The sequence below is a fragment of the Cervus elaphus genome, chromosome 9 (genome assembly GCF_910594005.1).
Source record: "Cervus elaphus chromosome 9, mCerEla1.1, whole genome shotgun sequence".
Lineage (NCBI taxonomy): Eukaryota > Metazoa > Chordata > Mammalia > Artiodactyla > Cervidae > Cervus > Cervus elaphus.
The window spans coordinates 102,440,077-102,463,858 of NC_057823.1; the positions used below are offsets into that span (position 1 = coordinate 102,440,077).

General features: G+C 39.5%; 1 pseudogene; it reads right to left on the reverse strand.

Moving 5' to 3' along the window:
• Positions 1-594: 594 nt before the first annotated feature.
• Positions 595-23,782, reverse strand: part of LOC122700834 — a 32,601-nt pseudogene continuing 9,413 nt past the window's right edge.

Genomic DNA, 23,782 nt, shown 5'->3' on the forward strand with positions numbered 1-23,782 from the left:
TATTCATACTTAGAAAATATTTTTATGATGAAAATATCTAGCAGGATTCTATAACCATGACAGCAAAGTTGTTTTACTATTTCAGCTGTCACTAAAATTAAATTTTATTGTATATGTATTTTTTACTTCATACGTTAAGCCTCAAAATATGTTGTTACCCTAACTCCAGGCCACCATTTTTTTTTCTCTTGGGTGGCCCTGGTTTAACTGGCTTTTGCAAAGCTTGAGTCATCAAAACAGGTTTGGAGGGCTCAACAGCCTTCTGAACGTTTCTAGCTATCCACTCAGGCTCCATTTGGCCATGATATTTCAGCAGTTGTCAATAGTAGATAGTGTCATTAAAACAAAGTTTCTCTGTGTGTGGTACCTGGATGTTTCAACTAAAATGAACTGAAGCAGAACCTTAACTGACATGGGGATCACAGTAGCATTTATCCTCGGTGACAGTTGTTAAAGTTATCTCAACCTGAGAGTTGGGGGCTCACAGTAACAGTGCGTCGTTTGTGACAATTCTTCGGGTTGACTGGTAAGTTCTATCGCTTTACTCCCTCATTCCGCTGGGCTCTCTGACTGCTGGGTCTAAGATGCGCTCATTCACAGGGCTGACTGTTGGTCCCAGTTGCTGGCTCGGCTGGCGTTGGCAGCAAAGGGCTTCAGTGCACCGCCGTCATCGTGCATCTGTGCGGCTGCTTGCGCTTCCTCACAGCCTGGAGGTCTCAGGGTGACGGAACTTCTCACAGCCGTTGCCTGTGAAGACATAGAAGCCAAAATTGCTAGGGTATCTTAAGTTTCTGGTCTGTAACTGGAAGTGTATCAGTGTTGCTATGTTCTGTTGATAAAAGCATACTAAGTCAGAAGGGTTTATGCAAGTGTGTGAAACCAGGATATGTATGTGTCAGTGGTGGCAACAGATACTGCAGCCTAATAATGTTCTATCAAAAATGGCTCCTGCTCATTTTCTTCTTTCAGTGAGTTTTCCAGGTTTATTTTTACCATCCTAAAAGATCATAGTTGCTTTGCTGTTGATAACAGTAAGTTGGCTAAACCTAATTTTCTAGAAATGTCTAGCCTGCAAGGTTTCTCCTAGAAATTTCTGTTTGCTAGAATGTCATAAATATAACAGATTCTAAATATAAAGAAATTGAAATTCTTTATGTTTTATGTGAAAATCCTTTAAAAATAATATTGATGCTATTTTCCATTAAACATTGTATTTCCTTAATTCTCTTGAAAACAGTGATAAATCTTATGCTGCTCTACTTCTCATTGTAGAGAACAGCTAACTCATCACGTTGTGATATGTGTAGATTTGTGTATGTGTGTGTATATTTATGTATATATATGTGTCATTGTGGTATCACTGACTTATACAAGTAAAAGTGAAGTCTGAGGAAGATTGTTTAAATATTCTCAAGTCCCTTCAACTCATGGAAAGAATGTTATAAAAATTTTCTTTAAAAAAGGGAAACTTAGAATCTTTTAAAAAATTATTATTGATCATGAATTATTATTTTGGTTCTGTTGTTATTTTTGTATTTATTTTACCTCTGAGAAAGAAAAACACAATCAGTATGGATAATAAGTTAAAACAAAGCACTCTAAAATTTTTGTCAGCTCAAGTGTTTATACTTTCCTGTTTATTAATCTCTTCTGTCGTAAAAGCAAATAAACTGTCTTCACCAAACAACATTAGTTTCCTAGTACAGAAATGACACTCACTCTTTTGTATTCAATACAGCCATATCCAAGGGACCTGTATCTTTGTGTCTACTTGGTATCACATGTATGGATAGTGAATGCAAATGCTACTGACAAATAGTTTACAAAGTTAAGTATATCTTGAGAGTTTTTCCTTGTTTGATTGAGGGTTTTTCAGTTTACTAAGACAAAAATTGCTTCCAGCACTTGAAATGTGACTGCATTGTTTAGATACAGATCCTCAAGTGTCCTGAATCACAGATATGTATCTTAAATGTCAATGGGGACTGTCTGCACTAATCCATCCTTTTTCAGACAAACATGCCCTTGGCAGTTCCACTCAGGATTCAGTGATGCTTTTTAATTGACAATTTAAAATTTGCAACATGCAATGCCTCTTTGCCTAATCCCCAAACCATATTTGTGTCTCTTGTAAGTCATAAGCAGGCCAAGGACACAGAGGTCTTTAAGTTTCAATAGCCTGTGGGATCTGGAATGTATATCAGCCTGTACATATGTAACCTGCTGAGAAATAGCAGTGGTGCAGAAAAATATGGTTCTATTTCTTGATCAGTATAAGTTAAATAGTTCTTTATATCCTCCCTTTCATTATGTATTTCTAGCTCAATGCTGTGAAACCCACTGACAGTAAATCCCTGGAAACTAGGGTGTGAGACAAGAATTTGTTTACTTGTAGGGAAATTGCAATTACCCCCTACAGTTTTGGGGGATACAATTTGCAGACCACTTGAATTGAGTGTATTTTTTACCAAGGACAAATATTATTTGCTTGTGATAGAATTTAGCAGTTTCTCTTGAAATGCAAAGGTGGGGGGGGACAAATTTAGACTTGGGAGTGGTTGCTGTTATGCTAGTGAAAAATATATATATATAACTAAGTTGCTTAGACTTAGCAGGATCAAAAGAAAGTAGGGATGATTTGTGAAGAGAATGAGGGAAGAAAATGACTTACTGAATAATTAAAAATCAGCCAAAGACATGGTTGTCCTGTTCAATATGTAAACACTATGAAAACTTACAATCTTTGATGATTTTAGAACACGTTTATAGTAATTCTAGGATAAAAACGTTTTATTTTAATTTGTTATTTATCCGAAAGAATTGCATAAAAAGAGATAGGAGTATCTATGTATACTGTTTTAATCCTTTTCTTTTTTTTTCCTGTTAGAGACATAGAAATGAAAGTTCAAATAAATGAAAGCAAGAAAACTGATATCTTAAAAGAAACTTTTACTTTCTGCAAAATCAGAGTGGAGTAAGATAAAAACTGGCAAAACCTTCAACAGTTATTTAAAATAATTTTTGATATTTGTAATCATTATAGCTTGTAGATAACTATATATCTATAGTTGCACATACAACAGAAAACACTACAGTGTAACAGATACAGCAAAGGAAAATATAGGTCATGACTTCTAATTTGAGAGCTTTAGGAAATTTTAAGATCTGTAAGAATATTTTAATATTGTAACTAAAAGCCTTCAATAACTTCTCTATTTTTTAATCTGAAAAATGGAGACAGAAAAGGGGAGACCTACCTTAACAGCTTCGCAAGTTTTCGTGAGTGAGCTATTTAATTAGAGAAGGTTTTTTAAAAGCTGAAAACATAGCGACTGTTCCTCTGGCACAAAAGAGGAACTGGCACTATGTGTGACCTTCCAAAATGTAACAAGATGGTGTAAAAGAAGGCAAAATATGAAAAGGCAGGACAAGACTCTAGTCCTCTGTAGAAGGGAAGTATGTGAGGTGAGAACAAGGTCCTGGCTATAGCACAGGGGCGTGAAGCCTTGGAGACAGTGATGGTCTCTCTGAGGATGGTAGGTGTAGAGAGGATTTCTGGAAATAAATAGGAGGACTAATTCTCATATGCCTTGTCTGGAATGAAAAACTATGGTTAGATAAGGAGACATCACTTCTAAGAGACTTGAAGATACAGTATTGTGGCACATGAAAGGCAATTTAAATGCATCACACTTCCATACCACTATGCATCTTACATAGACCATTTCTTCTGGATGTGAACAGTTCCCCAGGTAACAGATTGCACACTCAAACCATTGGAAGTTCCAGATAAAATAAAGTGTGATTATTTCTTCTGGGACCTACATGCTGGCTCTTCTGCTTGCTTCATTTCTCTGCTCAAATATCACTTGTCAGTGAGAACTTTCCTGACACTCAGCCTAAAATATCACCCCTTATGTCTTGATCTGGATGCTCATATATTATATACTGAACAAAAATTAATAGAGCTATCCACATAAGATTTACATACTTTGTAGGCATGTATGTAACTAAATTAATAAAAACAAAAACATGGAAAATAAAATTGCCTTATTTCCTCTGCTTGACTTTCTGTTGTAGCATTTAGTATGTGGCGTGTATACTCAAAGGATGTAGATTTCATCCCTCCTTGGTTTGCTGTGTATATACACTCCCAGAGCAGAGCCCACACCTAGTAGATACTAAGTGCTTGGTGGTTGTGTAAATGAAGGATTCTCTGAATTTGCTGCTGCTGCTGTTAATTCTCATTCCATAAGCAAGATATGCACCGTGATGTTTTCAAATACCTATATGAAACTTCTTTTCTGAAGGTTTATTTTAGGTTAGTTTTCTGGGTAATTCAAATTTGAAAAAAAATAATTTAAATGTCCATAGAATCAAGTTTGAGGAATGTTATTTCTTATCATAATCCAGGAAATGTTGATGGGGAAAAGTGAACAGAACATAAATGTAGCAAGGCTAGTGAAAAGAAGGAAACAAAAACCCAAACATGAAACTTAGGCTGTTTTAATATGAAAATAAGAAAGGAAAATGACCTGTGTTACATACACCAAGTTAAAAAATTGCATGTAATGTGAAAGAACAGTGGAAGAGGAAGGTATTTCAAGTTATTAAGCCTGAAAAAAGTAAGAATAGGATACTGATTGCTTGAAGTTAGACAACTTTAGGGATGCCATTTTAGGGAGGTTTACCCACATTCTATGACATTGAGTTTCAGTTCTTTTCAGTCCTGCTATGAAATAAGGAACACAGATTCTGAATTCAGCTGGATTACACTACCTCAGAGAATTGTTAAGACAAGAAAAGACTTTCTTCTGTACTCTGTAATCTACTGGGAGTCTTTGCCATCAAAGGAAGTAAAAGTTACTTAATACCAGTACTAATTTTATGTGATATTTTTAGATATAGTCTGTAATATAAGGGAGAAACTTTTCTTCAAGGCTTCCCTGATAGCTCAGCTGGTAAGGAATCCGCCTGCAATGCAGGAGACCCTGGCCCAATTCCTGGGTCAGGAAGATCCCCTGGAGAAGGGATAGGCTACCCACTCCAGTATTCCTGGGCTTCCCCTGTGGCTCAGCTGGTAAGGAACACCTTCAGTGCGGTAGACCTGGGTTCAATCCCTCGGTTGGTACGATCCCCTGGAGAAGGAAAAGGCTACCCACTCCAGATTCTGGCCTGTATAATTCCGTGGACTATGAAGTCCATGGGGTCACAAAGAGTTGGACATGACTGAGTGACGTTCACTTTCCTTTTCTTTAAGAAATTTTTTTTCTGTAGAATATGAGATGGAAGATGCTTCATTACTGATATCATCAGCATTGATACATCAGTAATCAACTATAGATAAATCTCAGTATAGTATCAACTCAAAACACGTCAAGCATTTACTTCTAGGCATCGTTTGTTTGTTTGTTTAATCGGGGTGTAGTTGCTTTATAATATTGTATTGTCTTCTGCTATACAATGGAGTGAATCAGCCATGTGTATACATATATCCCCCCTCTCTGGGACCTTTCCCACAACTCACCACCCTATCCCACCCATCTAAGTCACCATCAAACACTGAGAGACATTCCATGCAGTTACTATTGCTATAAAGAAAGTGGAAATGTGTGATGGTCGATTTTCTTATGTCAAATTAGCTATGCCATAGAGACCAGGTGTTTTATTTTTATTGAAGTATAATTGACATGGTTGGATGGCATCACCGACGCAATGGACATGAACTTGGGCGAACTCCAGAAGATGGTGAAGGACAGGGAGGCCTGGTGTGCTGCAGTCCATGGGGTCGCAGAGTCAGACACAACTGGGCGACTGAACAGCAACATAGTTGACATACAGTATTCTGTTAGCTTCAGGTATGCAGTATAGTGATTCAACATTTATATATGTTATTAATTGAGCACCATAATTCTAATACCCATTTGTCACCACGCAAAGTTCTTGCAGTATCATTGACTATATTCCCTGTGTTGTACATTGCATTCTCGTGACTTGTTTTATAACTGGAAGTTGTAATCTCGTAATCTCTTTAACTCCCCCTCTTCCCCAGCCTGTCTCCCCTTTGGTGAAACAGTTTGTCTTCTGTATCTATGAGGGATCAGATATTCTGTGCAACAGTATTCTGGATGTCTCTGAGTGTGTTTGGGGTTGAGATTTACACTTCAATCTCTGGACTCTGAGTAAAGCAGATTGCCCTCCACAACGTGAGTGGACCTCATCCAAGCCAAGGTGTGAGTAGAATCAATGCATGAGTAAAACAAAAGGCCGATCTCTCCCAAGCAGGAGGGGATTTTCCAGCAAAATGGCCGTGGATTTCATCTATCACACAGGCTCATCCTGCTTCACCAGCAGATTGCCTTTGGACTCAAACTGCATTTTTTCTTGAGTCTCTAGTCTGCCACCCTACCATCAGCTTTTGAACTTACCAAGCCACCATAAGTTCAAGAGCTAGCTCCTTAAAATAAATATCTTACTGTGTATATACACAGCCTCTTGGTTCTATTTCTCTGATTAACCTTGACAAACACAATATATAATCATGAAATTTAGAAAGATAATATGCAGACTAAAGAAATTTATGAAAGCATACTTTACCTCAAGTAGAGTTAAAATTGTGAATATTAAAATTAAGAAAGTTTGCAGGCCAGGAAGCAACAGTTAGAACTGGACATGGAACAACAGACTGGCTCCAAATAGGAAAAGGAGTACGTCAAGGCTGTATATTGTCACCCTGCTTATTTAACTTATATGCAGAGTACATCATGAGAAACACTGGGCTGGAAGAAGCACAAGCTGGAATCAAGATTGCTGGGAGAAATATCAATAACCTCAGATATGCAGATGACACTACCCTTATGGCAGAAAGTGAAGAGGAACTAAAGAGCCTCTTGATGAAAGTGAAAGAGGAGAGTGAAAAAGTTGGCTTAAAGCTCAACATTCAGAAAACTAAGATTATGGCATCTGGTCTCATCACTTCATGGGAAATAGATGGGGAAACAGTGGAAACAGTGTCAGACTTTATTTTTCTGGGCTCCAAAATCACTGCAGATGGTGATTGCAGCCATGAAATTAAAAGACGCTTACTCCTTGGAAGGAAAGTAATGGCCAACCTAGACAACATATTAAAAAGCAGAGACATTACTTTGCCAACAAAGGTCCGTCTGGTCAAGGCTATGGTTTTTCCAGTGGTCATGTATGGATGTGAGAGTTGGACTGTGAAGAAAGCTGAGTGCCGAAGAATTGACACTTTTGAACTATGGTGTTGGAGAAGACTCTTGAGAGTCCCTTGGACTGCAAGGAGATCCAACCAGTCCATCCTAAAGGAGATCAGTCCTGGGTGTTCATTGGAAGGACTGATGCTGAAGCTGAAACTCCAGTACTTTGGCCACCTGATGGGAAGAGTTGACTCACTGGAAAAGACCCTGATGCTGGGAAGGATTGGGGGCAGGAGGAGAAGGGGACGACAGAGGATGATATGGTTGGATGGCATCACCGACTTGATGGGCATGAGTCTGAGTAAACTCCGGGAGTTGGTGATGGACAGGGAGGCCTGGCATGCTGCGATTCATGGGGTCGCAAAGAGTCAGACACAACTGGGCGACTGAACTGAACTGAACATGTACTTGGGCTTCCCAGGTGGCACAGTGGTAAAGAATCTGTCTGCCGGCGCAGGAGATGTGTGAGATGTGGGTTCAATCCGTGGGTCAGGAAGATCCACTGGAGCAGAAAATGACAACCCACTCCAGTCAGTATCCTTGCTTATAAAATCCCTTGGACAGAGGAGTCTGATGGGCTACCATCCATGGGGTCACAAAGAGTTGGACACGATTGAGCATGCACACACATATACACAGCATATACTTACCTGAATGAAACATAAAGTAAAAATTCTGCAATATATTTTAAATTCTGATATTCAATTTAAAAAGTGAATTTAGATATAAATGGTAATTTAGCAAAGTTATTATAAGTTGCATAATAAATTTTGTACTTTAAAAAATTGTATAATATTCATAATTTATTTCTTTGTTAGTTACTTTAAGGATTTGTAGTCTGTTTTCTTCTATCTTGCATCACAATTACAGATTAGAAAATGGGTGTTCTTTAAAATTCTCCTAATATCTAGCTTAATATAGATATGTTGAAATTGGGAATAAGTGAGATTATATAGAAAATTATCTTTTATTTGATATTCTAACCTATTGGCTTTGAAAACGTATTGATTTGACAGAAAAAAAATAAAGTCTACATTATTGGGTAGATATCATTTTAGCACTTTTATATAGATCATTTATTCTAGTGAATATCAGAATAACTCTTCATAGAAACTAAAATGAAAAAGCATCAGTTCATCTATTTTTAAGAAGAGCTATGCCTTCAAATCATTTTCTCATGAATGCATTTATTCATGGAATATTAATAACTGGTTCTACAGGACTTCAGTTTCTATGAATACATTTGCTCAGATGGTCTGATTTTGATATATAGCAAAAATAATCATTTCCTAATGATTATAGCCTATGTGAGTAATACAAAAAATACAAGGAAACATGTGGTTTAGAAATATAGTTTAGGAAATAGAGTGAATTGCTAAAATGTGAAGGGAAATTAAAATTATTAAGTTAAATCCAATGGCAGTGTGTCCTTCAAATAACACAAAATCTTGGGAAGTGCCTGAAAACAGTAATACATTTTCTACCCAAAGCAAAGGGAAGGCTGGATTTGAGCTTAAGGAATCTTAAAATACAGATGATATTTGATAAGATGGCCTGCACATATCGGAGAATTTGGGGTCTTCTCCAGGGTACAGGCATGATTTTGACAGACCTCTTTGTTGCTTGGGCTGCTTGGAATTCTTCTAATAACACGGTAGGCATTTTAGGGCTTTGAAAACTTGCTGTTCTTTGACATCAGTTCCCAGCTGTTGGAAGACGGGATAGGGCTGCCTTACACAACCCTGGTGGTTCATATTTTGTCCACATTTATCAACTATATCATTTTGGTCACTGAAGACTCATCAAGCACCTATTTCAGCTGATGCTGTTTTTATTTTAAAAATAATTTGTGCCTAGATATCCCTTACTCTATGAGTCAATAATTGAAATATTAATATTGCTATCACTATGTATAATTTATTAAGTCCATACTACATGCTATGAATTCCCCTAAATGCTTTACACTCCCACTATTCACTTAATACTTAACAACTCATGAGGTAGGTAGTATAAATTCTCTTCCTATAAGTACACTAGAACTTAGATATAATACTTGATGTGCCTAATAGCATGCTGCTAATCAAGGAATATAGGCAATAAATTTATATTTCAAGTTCTAATCACTTTCTCAAAGTGTATTTTGATTAAGAATTTTAAAAACCCTAGTTAATAGTCTTTATTATGCATATTAATATTACCTATGTTTTCTGTTCCATTTCCAAAATATTATCATCATTACACTACCAAACAGAGACCACCAGCATAAAGCGGTATAAAAAGCCACACCATTGCTTTTAGACGTTATAATTTTCCATGTAATTTTTACAAATATCTTTAACTCATCATAGACACTCAGAAGTCAGACATTTACCACAGCTCCTTATTGGGGACAGTTAGATCAGAAAGAGACTTTGGGTGAAAGCTTGGAAGGCAGGTGTGCACTGTTTGAAAATCGAATATAATGCTTAAATTCAAGATATCTCCGTTTGTAGAAACATAGATCATTCCTGGGGTGATGGATCTATTTAGAGTTCTCCGAAACAGAGCACAGTCTATTCCTCCTAGACAATAGGCAGTTTTCCCTTGGTGAGCTTCCTGAATCTATCAACTTTACTTAATTCCACATATGGTTTCCTGCCAGGGATGTCTTCTGCATACATATTTTACAAGAGAGAAAAAGACTGTTCTGATGACAGGACGTGACACAATGACATTCATATAGATGAAAGACAGAACTCATTGTCCTCAGGATGCAAACAGAGAAAACTGCCAGGCAAGGCCACGCAGTGGGTTGCACTCAGGGACAGATGAGCAACAAGCAGGTGCTATTGGGGGCAGCTTATGTATGACAGGGGATTAGGGTTAGCTAGCCTTTGTAGCTACTTGTGGAGTTGCCAATTCAAATGATTTCTCAGGCTCTAGGCAAGGCATGGGGACTGTCCCTAGTGGTCTGCCCCTTGCCTTGGGGCAGTGAGGGCTTGTGCGTGGTAACTCCGGGGTATGGGAGCCAAAGAAAGGAAGCATCAGGATGTGAGCTTAACCGGCTGCTCAGTTAGAGGAGCTGACCAGCCTGAAACCAGCCTCAAACCTGGGTCAAAGTCCCAGGACCATGCATGAAATGGGACACTCAAAACTGGTGCCCTGGGACAATCCAAGGGGATGGGATGGGGAGGGAGGTGGGAGGGGGCTCTGGGATGGGGGGACACATGTACACCCGTGGCTGATTCATGTTGATGTATGGTCAAAACCACCACAATATTGTAAAGGAATTAGCCTCCAGTTAAAATAAACTAATAATAATAAAAAAAACTGTAAACATTTTCATCAGGAGCAGAATGGATAAGTAAAATACAATGGAATACAGTACTGTAGAGACTATGTAATAACTATAGCTGCAGATGAATCTCTGAGCCAGAAAAGCAAGCTGCAGAAGAATATATACAAACATCCAGTTTGTGCAGATGTCAAAGCATGCAAAACACAACGTGTACAAGCACTGCGATTTTTTCTTTTCAGCAAAAGCTATATGTAAAATCAAGGCAAAATGATATACATAAGAATAGCAATTGCCTCTGGGAATGAAAGTAGTAATTAGAACAGGACATGCAGGGGTTTAAGAGGCTTCCCGGTGGTAAAGACTCTGCCTGCAAGTACAGGAGTGGCCAGAGACTTGGGTCCAATTCCTGGGTGGGGAAGAACCACTGGAGGAGAAAACGGCACCCCACTCCAGTATTCTTGCCTGGAAAGTCCCATAGACAGAAGAGACTGGAGGGCCACAGTCCATGGGGTAGCAAAGAGTCAGGACATGATTGAGAGGGGCGTGCACACACACGTACACACACACACGGACTTAGACCTGTGTCTTAAGATGGATAGCAGGAAAGTGGTCATCTCTGGGTTTTGCTTTCCTTTTCTTTTTGGTAATTATTTTTAACTCACAGATTATAAACTCTTGAATATAATAAATCGTTTATATACATATATATATATATATATATATATATATATAAAACCTGGGTCAACAGAGCACTGAGAACAAGAACATACAAACTAAAACTTTGTATTCCCTGTTGCTTTCACTGTTATGGTACAAGTTCAATTCTTGGTTGGGGAAATGAGATCCCCTAAGACTTAAGTCACAGACACACACACACACGCACACACGCACGCACACCCACACCTGCATACGTTGCCCTAAACAGAATAGAAAGCAACTTTTTAAATTGAAGTTTAGTTGATATACACTATTATATGAGTAACAGGTGTACAGTATAGTAATTCACAATTTTTAATGGTTATACTCCATTTGTAGTTATTATAAAATATTGGCTATATCCCCTATGTGGTACAGAAAACTTTTTATTATGAGAATAAAATGGAGCAAAACAAATCGAAGTATTAGAATTCCTTATAGTCTAATAACAAAATCAGTTATATAACCTTAACCAAGAAAACAGATCTGGAATTTCAGGGTCTTTCGTGGAGTGGTAAAGTGTATTGAAAGCATGAGTTATTAATATGTTGTTCATTATAATAATATCTTCATGTATTCCTTGAGTCAAGGTGGCAGGTTCAGCAGTCATGCTGTTGGAGGTTCTGAGTGGATAGTAAGGGAAGGCGGCCTTTGTAACCAGGAGGAAGGGCTGGTTTGTGGGACACGACCAGAGTCACAGGACAGGGTCATTTTGGAAAGCTGGATGGAGGGAGTAGAAGAAGGTCCTGGAGAATGAGAATTCTCTTCCCGAGGGGTCAAGGAGTAACCCAACGTGAAGCAAGTGCCTCCTGGAGAAAGCAACAGTCTCCGCTAATATTTCGAATGTCACAGGTGTGGACTAGTACCAAGCTCTACCAGGTTTCTTTTCAGGTGTGAGAGGGCAGAGCTGTTCATTGTGGCAGACATCGAGGAGTCCAGGAGGATCAAGGACTCCTTGATAAGGGGTTCATGAGATGAACATCAAGTTCATGAGATGTAATAAGATCCCTAGTACTGCAGGAAGAGAAGTGAAAATTGTCAGGTCCGACTTGTCAGTGACTCAGGAAAAGCAGGCTGTAGACGCTGCTGGGACAGTGGTCTGTGTCGGGGCCAAGATGTCTCTGGTGCAGACGTCATCCCCAGCAGTTACGCCTTGGGTTGGGGCAATGTGCTCTGAAGTGATAACTTTCCCCTGGTTGATAATGGGGTGAGCTTCTAGTGCAGTGATGTCTGGGATGTGCAACTGGAGAATCTGTTCCTATCTTTGGTTGATGTTTCTGGTGAATCCATGGTATCATAATAAAGATAAATCACTTGTGGAATTTGAAGGAAACTGTGGGCCTTGGAATTCAACTTGTGCGCATCTTTTAAATCAGTGAGCATTGTGGAGGCACAGCTAGCCAGGAGGATGCTAGAACGCCTGATGCTGCTGTAATTGAACCATAGTGCTAGAATCTGATGGGCACAGTTAAAGCCCCAATTACAGGTGGCTGAATATAAAAGATCCCAAGAGTCCAAAATTTTGCCCAGATGGATAAGGCAAGGGGTTCTCCTGAACGCAGATTTTAAATCACATGGCCTGATTTGGGTGTATTTTCTCAATCAATGTCAGATGTTCACCGATTAGTGTCAGTGGCTGGAGGTGAGACTTCAGCATTAACGTGTAGGTAGACCCTCCAGTTGAGCCAGTGACTGTGGGCCCGTGTCTCAGTTGTTGGTTTGATTGGTGACAGGGAAATCTTGAATCCGCCAAATCCAATGACATGGGAGCCTTTACTGTGGTGGGTTGAAACAATGACTTACTTGGAGAGCTTGGGCCTCTGGATCACATATCAATGAGAGTACTCAGACCAATAATAACAGGACAAGGGTCAGCAGAATGCTGTGCAGCGGCACTTGAGAGACATTTTTTTTTTTTTTGCCTGATGTAGATTTTTTTGTACCATGCATTATTACCATGGAGGGGTTGTTGTCTGGTTTTATTATGGGATATGGTATTAATTCCATTATTATTTCTAAATTTGGTTTTCCTTTACTAAGTAAATGTGGGCTTATTTGGTTTATTTTTTTTGTTTGTTTTTTTAATATCCCTTCTTGGTAGTCTGCATTATCTGTGGAAATGGCTTGGGAAGATTAATTTTAATTTCCTGGAAAGGATCAGAAGGAGAACCTGGATTAATTATCCACTTCCTAAAATCTGAATATTGAGAAAGACTTTTTCGGGCAGTGGAAGTTTAGTCCTAAATGAATCCCATATTAGATGATGTTATAAATTTGTCAAATTAACACCTAGTAAGTAGGGCACTATAAACAATTTCTCTTGTGTTGTTACACAAGAAGACTCTACACATGGACATTACCAGATGGTCAATACCAAAATCATATTGATTTTATTCTTTGCAGCCAAAGATGGAGAAGCTCTATACATCCAGCAAAAACAAGACTGGGATCTGACTATGGCTCAGATCATAAACTCCTTATTGCCAAATTCAGACTTAAATTGAAAAAAGTAGGGAAAACCTCTAGACCATTCAGGTATGACCTAAATCAAATCCCTTGCGATTATACAGTGGAAGTGAGAAATAGATTCAAGGGACTAGATCTGATAGACAGAGTGCTTGAAGAACTATGGATGGAGGCTCATGACATTGTACAAGAGACAGGGATTAAGACCATCCCCAAGAAAAAGAAATGCAAAAAATAAAAGTGGCTTTTTTAAAAGGATTTTTAAGAAAGTCTTCCTCAGTTATCAGTGCAAAGAAGTAGAGGAAAACAATAGGATGGGGAAAACTAGAGATCTCTTCAAGAAAATTAGAGATACCAAGGGAACATTTCATGCAAAGATGGGCTCAATAAAGGACAGAAATTGTATGGACCTAACAGAAGCAGATGGAGAAGGAAATGGCAACCCACTCCAGTGTTCTTGCCTGGAGAATCCCAGGGATGGCAGAGCCTGGTGGGCTGCCGTCTATGGGATTGCGCAGAGTCGGACACGACTGAAGCGACTTCGCAGCAGCAGCAGCAACAGAAGCAGAAGATATTAAGGAGAGGTGGCAAGAATACACAGAAGAACTGTACAAAAAAGATCTTCATGACCCAGATAATCACGATGGTGTGATCCCTCACCTAGAGCCAGACATCCCGGAATGTGAAGTCAATTGGGCCTTAGGAAGCATGACTGCGAACAAAGCTAGTGGAGGTGATGGAATTCCAGTTGAGCTATTTCAAATCCTGAAAGATGATGCTTTGAAGGGCTGTGTTCAATATGCCAGCAAATTTGGAAAACTCAGCAGTGGCCACAGGACTGGAAAACGTGAATTTTCATTCCAGTCCCAAAGAATGCTCAAAGACTGCACAATTGCACTCATCTCACACACTAGCAAAGTAATGCTCAAAATTCTTCAAGCCAGGCTTCAACAGTACATGAACCATGAACTTCCATATGTTCAAGCTGGATTTAGAAGACAGAGGAACCAGAGATCAAATTGCCAACATCCGCTGAATCATTGAAAAAGCAAGAGAGTTCCAGAAAAACAACTACTTCTGCTTTATTGACTATGTCAAAGTCTTTGTGTGGATCACAAGACACTGTGGAAAATTCTGAAAGAGATGGAAATACCAGACCAACTTACCTGCCTCTTGAGAAATCTTTATGTGGGTCAGGAAGCAACAGTTAGAACTGGACATGGAACAACAGACTGGTTCCAAATCAGGAAAGGAATATGTCAAGGCTGTATATTGTCACCCTGCTTATTTAAATTATATGCAGAGTACATCATGAGAAATGCTGAGCTGGATGAAGCACAAGCTGGAATCAAGATTGCCGGGAGAAATATCAATAACCTCACATGTGCAGATGACACCACCCTTGTGGCAGAAAGTGAAGAACTAAAGAGCCTCTTGATGAAAGTGAAAGAGGAGAGTGCAAAAGTTGGCTTAAAGCTCAACATTCAGAAAACTAAGATCATGGCATCTGGTCCCATCACTTCATAGCAAATAGGGAAATAGTGGAAACAGTGGCTGACTTTATTTTTGGGGCTTCAAAATCACTGCAGATGGTGACTGCAGCTATGAAATAAAAAGACGCTTACTCCTTGGAAGAAAAGATAGGGCCAACCTAGACAGAATATGAAAAAGCAGAGACATTACTTTGCCAACAAAGGTCCATCTAGTCAAGGCTATGGTTTTTCCAGTAGTCATGTATTGATGTTAGAGTTGGTCTATAAAGAAAGCTGAATGCCGAAGAATTGATGCTTTTGAACTATGGTGTTGGAGAAGACTTTTGAGAGTCCCTTGGACTGCAAGGAGATCCAACCAGTCCATCCTAAGGGAAATCAGTCCTGCGTATTCATTGGAAGGACTGATGTTGAAGCCGAAACTCGAATACTTGGCCACCTGATGTGAAGAACTGACTCATTGGAAAAGACCCTGATGCTGGAAAAGATTGAAGGCAGGAGGAGAACAGGATAGCGGAGGATGAGATGGTTGGATGGCATCACTGACTCAATGGACATGAGTTTGAGTAAACTTCGGGAGTTGGTGATGGACAGGGAGGCCTGGCATGCTGCAGTCCATGGGCTCGCAAAGAGTCAGATACAACTGAGCATCTGAATTGAACTGAACTGATTTGTATATATGCATGGACACACATGCATACATATGTGTGTATATTGCAGAAGTGAAAACCACACAGTCTTGCATCCGAAGCCCATGGACAGTTTATGCCAGCACAAGTCATCCAGAGATTCTAGGAGGCATATAAGGAGGTTACTGAAGGCTCTTTAATGGTGTCTGAGGGCACTAACAGGAATGCCCACTGATTTTAATTTCAACAGATTTTACAACTTTTATTGAAGTATCTCCATTTAAGTGGTCTGATTTGTAAGCATCAGTATTCTTGAGATTAAGTAGCATTTGTAAAGTAGGAATGTATTGCCTCCAAATGGACTAAAAACTGTTAGAATGATGTGTCCCTAATAAGGGTGCTCAATATAATCCTTGGAGAGAGGTGTCATCAATGTAACATTATCAAGGTTCCTGGAGAAAGATGGATACAGTTATGTTCTTCTGCATGAAAGACAGCTTGCCTTAGCAAGGCAGCATAGGTCCTCCATGGGTAGCCCAGTAAAGGTGTGTTCTGCCCCTTTGCTGCTGAAGGTCAGCTATGTCTGAAGAGCATGTGGAAATAGGAACTGAATAGAACATATTAACCAGTTTTATAATAGCAAAATATTTACTGATTGCAGAGTAGATAGAGTTAGTACTTTAAATAATTTTGGGTGTATTAGTTTGCTAGTTGTGCCATAACACAGTACCACGGACTGGGTGTCTTAAACAATTTTAAAAAATGCGTTTTCTCACAGTCCTGGCACTTGGAAGTCTAAGGTCAAGGTATTGGCAAGGTTGGTTTCATTCTCAGGGCTTTCTCCTTGGCTTGTAGATGATTTTTCCCATCTGTCTTCACGTGGTTAGACAAGACATATATATGATGTCATTTATATGTATAATCTAGAAAAAATGGTACAGATGAACGTATTTGCAAAGCAGAAATAGATACAGGGATGTAGAGAACAAATGTATGGGCACCTAGGGAGAAAAAGGCAGACGGGTGAATTGTGAGATTGGGATGGATGTATATACGCTACTGTGTGAAGCATAGATAACTAACGAGAACCTCCTGTATAGCACAGGGAACTCTGCTCCGAGGTGACTTAAATGGGAAGGAAATCCAAAAAGAGGAAATATGTGTGTGTGTGTGGGCTTCCTTGGTGGCTCAGGGGTAGAGAATCTGCCTGCCAATGCAGGAGATGCAGGTTTGATCCCTGGGTCAGGATGATCCCCTGGAGAAGGAAATGACAACCCACTCCAGTGTTCTTGCCTGGGAAATACCATGGACAGAGGGGCCTGGCCGGCTACAGTCCATGGGGCTGCAAAACAGTCAGGTACAACTTACTGAATCAATGACAATGACAACATACATATATGCATAGCTGATTTGTTGTCCAGCAGAAAAGAACACAATACTGTAAAACAACTATATTCCAATAAAAAGTTTAAAAAAAAAAACAAGCAGTACCAATCTATTTCTCTCCTTCATATTAAAAGATATTTTATCGTACTATGATACATACAGAAAGAAAACCCATGGGAAATTTGCCTTTGTTTTCTTAATTAAATAACAATGGCTGCTCTTAGGGAGTCCAAGAGTGACTTTAAGAAAAGTTGTCACAGAAGTTTCTATTTTAAATTTTGGAGTTTTAAAGTATGAGAATATTCTCTGAAGCCAGTTTTTATGGGAAATTACTAAAACACATGGGAAAAGCACGACTTTGTGGGTCGTGGGTAGAGCTCACAGTCTTGTCTTACAGTCCTCATGCTGTGCTTTGCCTGTGATTGGTAGCTCAAAGGCATCATTTTGAGTGGAATCATATTGTTTAGAAGTAGTAACTCACGCTGCTCTCCTACAAAGCAATCAGTAACACAGAGATCAATTGGACAGGATAGAAGGAAAAGGAAAGGGGTGGTTGAAATGCCATTATTTCTGATATTAAAGATATTAAGAGGAAGGAATGGGAAGTAGACTGGGTGGGAATTATACTGATTTGTATAAAATCTGTTTAAATATTCACTCATGGCTTAATAGCTTCAAAGTAAAATATATTTTTCAAAGCACGTATTTGAATAGGCAGAGTGACGTATAAAGCATGATGTTTAGAAAATACATAAATAAAACATTAATCTGATTGAAATTAGCTAATATTGATGCACTGACTCTGCAAGGCTAAGTTATAGAACTTTCAAAGATGGGTTTACCATTTTCTTAAAATTTCCCTCAATACAATTAAATGTAATCCATATGTTTAAGATTATTTTATGTTAATGCCATGAAGAGAACAGTTGATGATGTGTGTAACTTTGTTATTTGACATGTCTCAAGGCTTTTAATGTCTTTAATATAAACCTGAGAAATAGTGTCAGGAAATTGCTCCTTGATGAAGATGAGCAATACACAATTTCCGGAGATTAAGAATTTCCTTAAAATTAACTAGTTTTGATTAAAGAAATTCTGTTCACAAAGCTTGAAGAATAGTGTCAAAAAGAATATAAGTGCAAATAAGTCCAGAGACCAAGAAAGTCACTTTTGAATCCTGACTTGACTTTTTGTAAGGTTCTTAGTAATGCCCCATGACCTATTTTCTTCTTTTGTAAAAATAAGAATGCATAGCTAAGTTATCTTAAATTACTTCCTGTTGTAACATTTTCTGTATCTCGCACTCACCGGATAACATCCCTAATGTGAGTTTCATGTACATTAATTATGCACTGAAAATCAACTTCCAATTCACATTTTATCAGCATCGATGAACATACAGACAGGGCAGTGTTGACCATGAAGATTCAATAGCCCAAAGGAGCAGGTTCATTTATACTCAGTTTTACCAAATCATGTGCTTTGTTAGTATGATGATATTTACATTGAGGCACGCTTCATCAGGCAGCCTTTCTTAACACATAATCACTGTTTTGGGGGGGATTGACATGTACATGCTGCTATTTTTAAAGTGGATGGCCAACAAGAACCTACTGTATAGTCCAGGAAACTCTGCTCAATGTTAAATTTAATTTTTATTTTATATTGGGGCATAGTTGGTTTACAATGTTGTGTTAGTCTCAGGTGTACAACAAAGTGATTCATAGAAATGAACTTATTTAGAAAACAGATGTGGACTTTAGACTTAGAAAACAAGCTTATGGTTACCAAAGGGGAAGCATGAGGGGTGGGACAAATGAGGAGTTTGGGATACACACATACTGCTATATATAAAGTGTATAATCAAGAAAGACCTACAGGTATAGCACAGGGAGCTCTACTCAACATTCAGTAGTAACCTATATGGAAAACAATCTGAAAAAGAAGGTTCTATGTATATGTATAATCAAAATCACTTAAAAAATTTACTAAAACTTGTTATCGAGGCTTCCCTGGTAGCCCAGTTGGTAAAGAGTCCGCCTGCAGTGGAGGAGAACCCAGTTCAACCCCTGGGTCGGGAAGCTCCCCTGAGAAGGGATAGGCCACCCTCTCCAGTGCTCTAGGGCTTCCCTTGTGGCTCAGATGGTAAGAGAATCCGCCTGCCATGCAGGAGACCTGGGTTCATAGTTTTTTTTTGTTTGTTTCTCTTGATAGTTTTGAGGCCCTGGATAGAATCTGGACAGTTCCCTATGTTGAGTGTTTAAATCCACGCCCAGCCTTATATCAGAGCTTCATCCTACACCACACATTTTTAGGTTGGGCATTCCGTGTGTTTCAGGTAACAGCCGTGTTTGGCAGAGGCCTCCTCCAGGGGCTTGAAACGTCTTCCGTGTCAGTGTTTTCTTTGTAATTACGCGGGGCAGAACTCTGGGTTGTCCGTGTGCGGATTGCAGGAAAGTGTGGTTGGGCTGCCCGACAGTAGAGAGAAGCCACTTTGATCTCCTGTCACTGCTGCCCAGGCTGGTCCTGGACCGCCAGGCTTCTTGGCTGCTGTGTGAATCACTCTCATCATCAGTAAACGTCACACCCCAGCTTCACACCATCCCCCAAGGGTCTGGTGGGTTTCAGCCACCACGGTCATGGCATGGCCATGCCATTCGGCGCACAGCCTCAGTTGACTTATAAGATTTAGGTATTATTTTGATGGCAGTACACAGCACAATGAATGAATCACGAGAATCAAAGGAAAAACTCTGATAAAACAAGAGAAGACCGCTGAGCAAGGCCGCATGGTAGTTGTACCTCGGACAGGGTAGCGGCAAGCTGGGGCTGCAGCAGGCAGCTTATGTCTGTATATTTTTGTTTTTATTTTCATTACTCTGGGAGGTGGGTCAAAAAAGATCTTGCTGCAATTTCTGTCAGAGAGTGTTCTGCCTAGGCACGGCTTGTTTTCTGTTCTGTGTTTGATTTTTACCTCAAGAGTAAAGCTTCCTGAGCAAACCACATTTTGATAAATATTGGAATTCTAAGGACAATTTTTAATTCCACTTCATTTGTAGCTGTCTAAACTTTGACTACAATTCTACCAAAATATGGGAATACTGCCGTAGTAAAGGAAATTTAGGAGACAAGGTAAGGCAAAATAAATTTCCATTTCTTCAAAAGTACTTACAGTTTTCTTAAGAACAAGATAAATGATCAAATTTCATTTTCTGTTTGGCAATAAGCAGTCTCTAGTTTTGTTTTGTTGTTGTTGTTGTTGTTTTAATTTGCTTACTCATGCCAGTGGACAGAATACAGAAACCAGAAATGAAGCCATGCATATACAGTCAGCTAGTCTTCCAGAAAGGTACCTAGAAAATAAAGTGGGAATAGTCTCTTCAATAAATGATATTAGCAAAACTAGATACTGACCTGCAAAAAATAAAATGGGACCCTTATCTTAAAACATACATAAAAATCAACTCATTAGATTAACGACTTAAATATAAGCATACAACTTCTGGAGGAAAGCATAAAACTCTGAGAGGAAAACATAGGGGAAAATTTCCCTGACATTGGTCTAACAGGGATGTTTTGAATTTGACATCATAGCAAAGGCAACAAAAGCGAAAGCAGTAGAACTGCATCAAACTAACAGTAAAAGAAACATTCAGCAGAGTGAAAAGATCAAGTACAAAGCTGCAGAAGACTCTTGTAAACCATGCCGAGCTTCCCTTGTGGCTCAGTCAGTAAAGAATCTGCCTGCAATGCAGGAGTATTGGGTTTGATCCCTGGGTCAGAAAGATCCCCTGGAGACAGGAATGGCAACCCACTCCAGTATTCTTGCCTGGAGAATCCCATGGGCAGAGGAGCCTGGCAGGCTACAGTCCATGGGGTCGCAGAGAGTCGGGCACGACTGAGCAATTAAATCACCACTTGGTGACCTTTACTCTTTGCTCTTTGTAAACAATACACCTGTTAAGAGACTGATATCCAAATATATAAGAAACTCATATAGCTCAATAGCAAAATAAATAAATAAAACCAATAATTAGGCAAGGGACCTGAATAAATATTTCTCTAAAGAAGACATCCATAGCCAGGGCATGGAAGCAACCTAAATGTCCATCAACAGAAGAGTGGATAAAGAAGGTGTGGTACATATTTACAATGGAATGTTAGTCATAAAAAGAAAGGAAATTGGGTCATTTGTAGAAATCCGGACAGACCTAGAGAAGGTTACACACAATGAAGTAAATCAGAAAGAAAAAACAAATATTGTACATGCCCTCAATATGCCAGCAAATTTGGAAAACTCAGCAGTGGCCACAGGACTGGAAAAGGTCAGTTTTCATTCCAATCCCAAAGAAAGGCAATGCCAAAGAATGCTCAAACTACTGCACAATTGCACTCATCTCACACGATAGTAAAGTAATGCTTAAAATTCTCCGAGCCAGGCTTCAGCAATATGTTAACTGTGAACTTCCAGATGTTCAAGCTGGTTTTAGAAAAGGCAGAGGAACCGGAGATCAAATTGCCAACATCCGCTGGATCATTGAAAAAAGCAAGAGAGTTCCAGAGAAAAACATCTATTTCTGCTCTATTGACTATGCTAAAGCCTTTGACTGTGTGGATCACAATAAACTGGAAAATTCTGAAAGAGATGGGAATACCAGACCACCTGACCTGCCTCTTGAGAAACCTGTATGCAGGTCAGGAAGCAACAATTAGAACTGCACATGGAACAACAGACTGGTTCCAAATAGGAAAAGGAGTACGTCAAGGCTGTATATTGTCACCTTGCTTATTTAACTTATATGCAGAGTACATCATGAGAAATGCTGGGCTGGAAGAAGCACAAGCTGGAATCAAGATTGCTGGGAGAAATATCAATAACCTCAGATATGCAGATGACACCACCCTTATGGCAGAAAGTGAAGACGAATAAAGAGCCTCTTGATGAAAGTGAAAGAGGAGAGTGAAGAAGTTGGATTAAAGCTCAACATTCAGAAAACTAAGATCATGGTATCCGGTCCCATCACTTCATGGCAGATAGACGCGGAAACAGTGGAAACAGTGTCAGACTTTATTTTTTGGGGCTCCAAAATCACTGCAGATGGTGATTACAGCCATGAAATTAAAAGAAATACTCCTTGAAAGGGAAGTTATGACCAAGCTAGACAGCATATTAAAAAACAGAGATATTACTTTGTCAACAAAGGTCCGTCTGGTCAAGGCTATGGTTTTTCCAGTGGTCATGTATGGATGTGAGAGTTGGACTATGAGGAAAACTCAGCGCAGAAGACTTGATGCTTTTGAACTGTGGTGTTGGAGAAGACTCTTGAGTGTCCCTTGGACTGCAAGGAGATCCAACCAGCGCATCCTAAAGGGGATCAGTCCTGGGTGTTCATTGGAAGGACTGATGTTGAAGCTAAAACTCCAGTACTTTGGCCACCTCATGTGAAGAGCTGACTCATTGGAAAAGACGCTGATGCTGGGAGGGATTGGGGGCAGGAGGAGAAGGGGATGAGGAGGGTGAGATGGCTGGATGGCATCACTGACTCAATGGACATGAGTTTGAGAAAACTCCAGGAGTTGGTGATGGACAGGGAGGCCTGGTGTGCTGAGGTTCATGGGGTTGCCAAGATTTGGACAGGATTGAGCGACTTAACTGAACTGAGTGCATGTATGTGAAATCTAGAAATATGGTATAACCGATCCTATTTACAAAGCAGAAATAGAGATACTGATATTGAGAACAAATGTATGGATATCAGGATATCAAGGGGAAAAGGAGGGGGAAAGGAATTGGGAGATTGGGATTGACACATATACGCTATTGATACTATGTATAAAATAGACAACTAACGGGAACTTAGTTGCACAGGGAACTCTATTTAACGCAGGTGGTAACTTGAATGGGAAGGAAGTGCAAAAGGGAAGGGATATATTTTTATGTATGGCTGATTCATTTTGATGTACAGTAGGAACTAACTCTACATTGTAAACCAACTATGCTTCAATAAAAATTAATTTAGCAAAGACATACAAGTGGCTTACAGATACATAAAAAGGTGTTCAGTGAGGGCAAAGCAAATCAAAACCACAATGAGATATCACCTCACACCTGTTAGGACAGAGATTAATAAAAACTCAAAAGATAACAAATGTTTGTGAGAATTTGAATAGAAGAGTATACTTCTCCACCATTGGTAGAAATGTAAATTGATACTCAGTGGAAAACAGTGCAGAGTTTCCTTGAAATGTTGAAGAATAGAACTAGCATGTGTGCTAAGTCACCTCAGTCGTGTCCAACTCTGTGCAACCCCATGGACTGTAGCCCACCAGGCTCCTCTGCCCGTGGGATTATCCAGGCAAGAATACTGGAGTGGTGTGCCGTGCTCTCCTCCAGGGGATCTTCCCGATCCAGGGATTAAACCCGCGTCTCTTATGTCTCCTGCGTTGGCATGCAGATTCTTTACCACTAGTGCCAACTGGGGAACCCCAAAACTAGAGTAAGATGCTGCAGGTCACTTCTGGATATACAGCCAAAGAAAGTAAGTTCAGTATTTCTAAGAGATATCTGCATTCTCGTCTTCATTGTGCATTATTCACAGTAGCTGAGATTTGGAAATAACC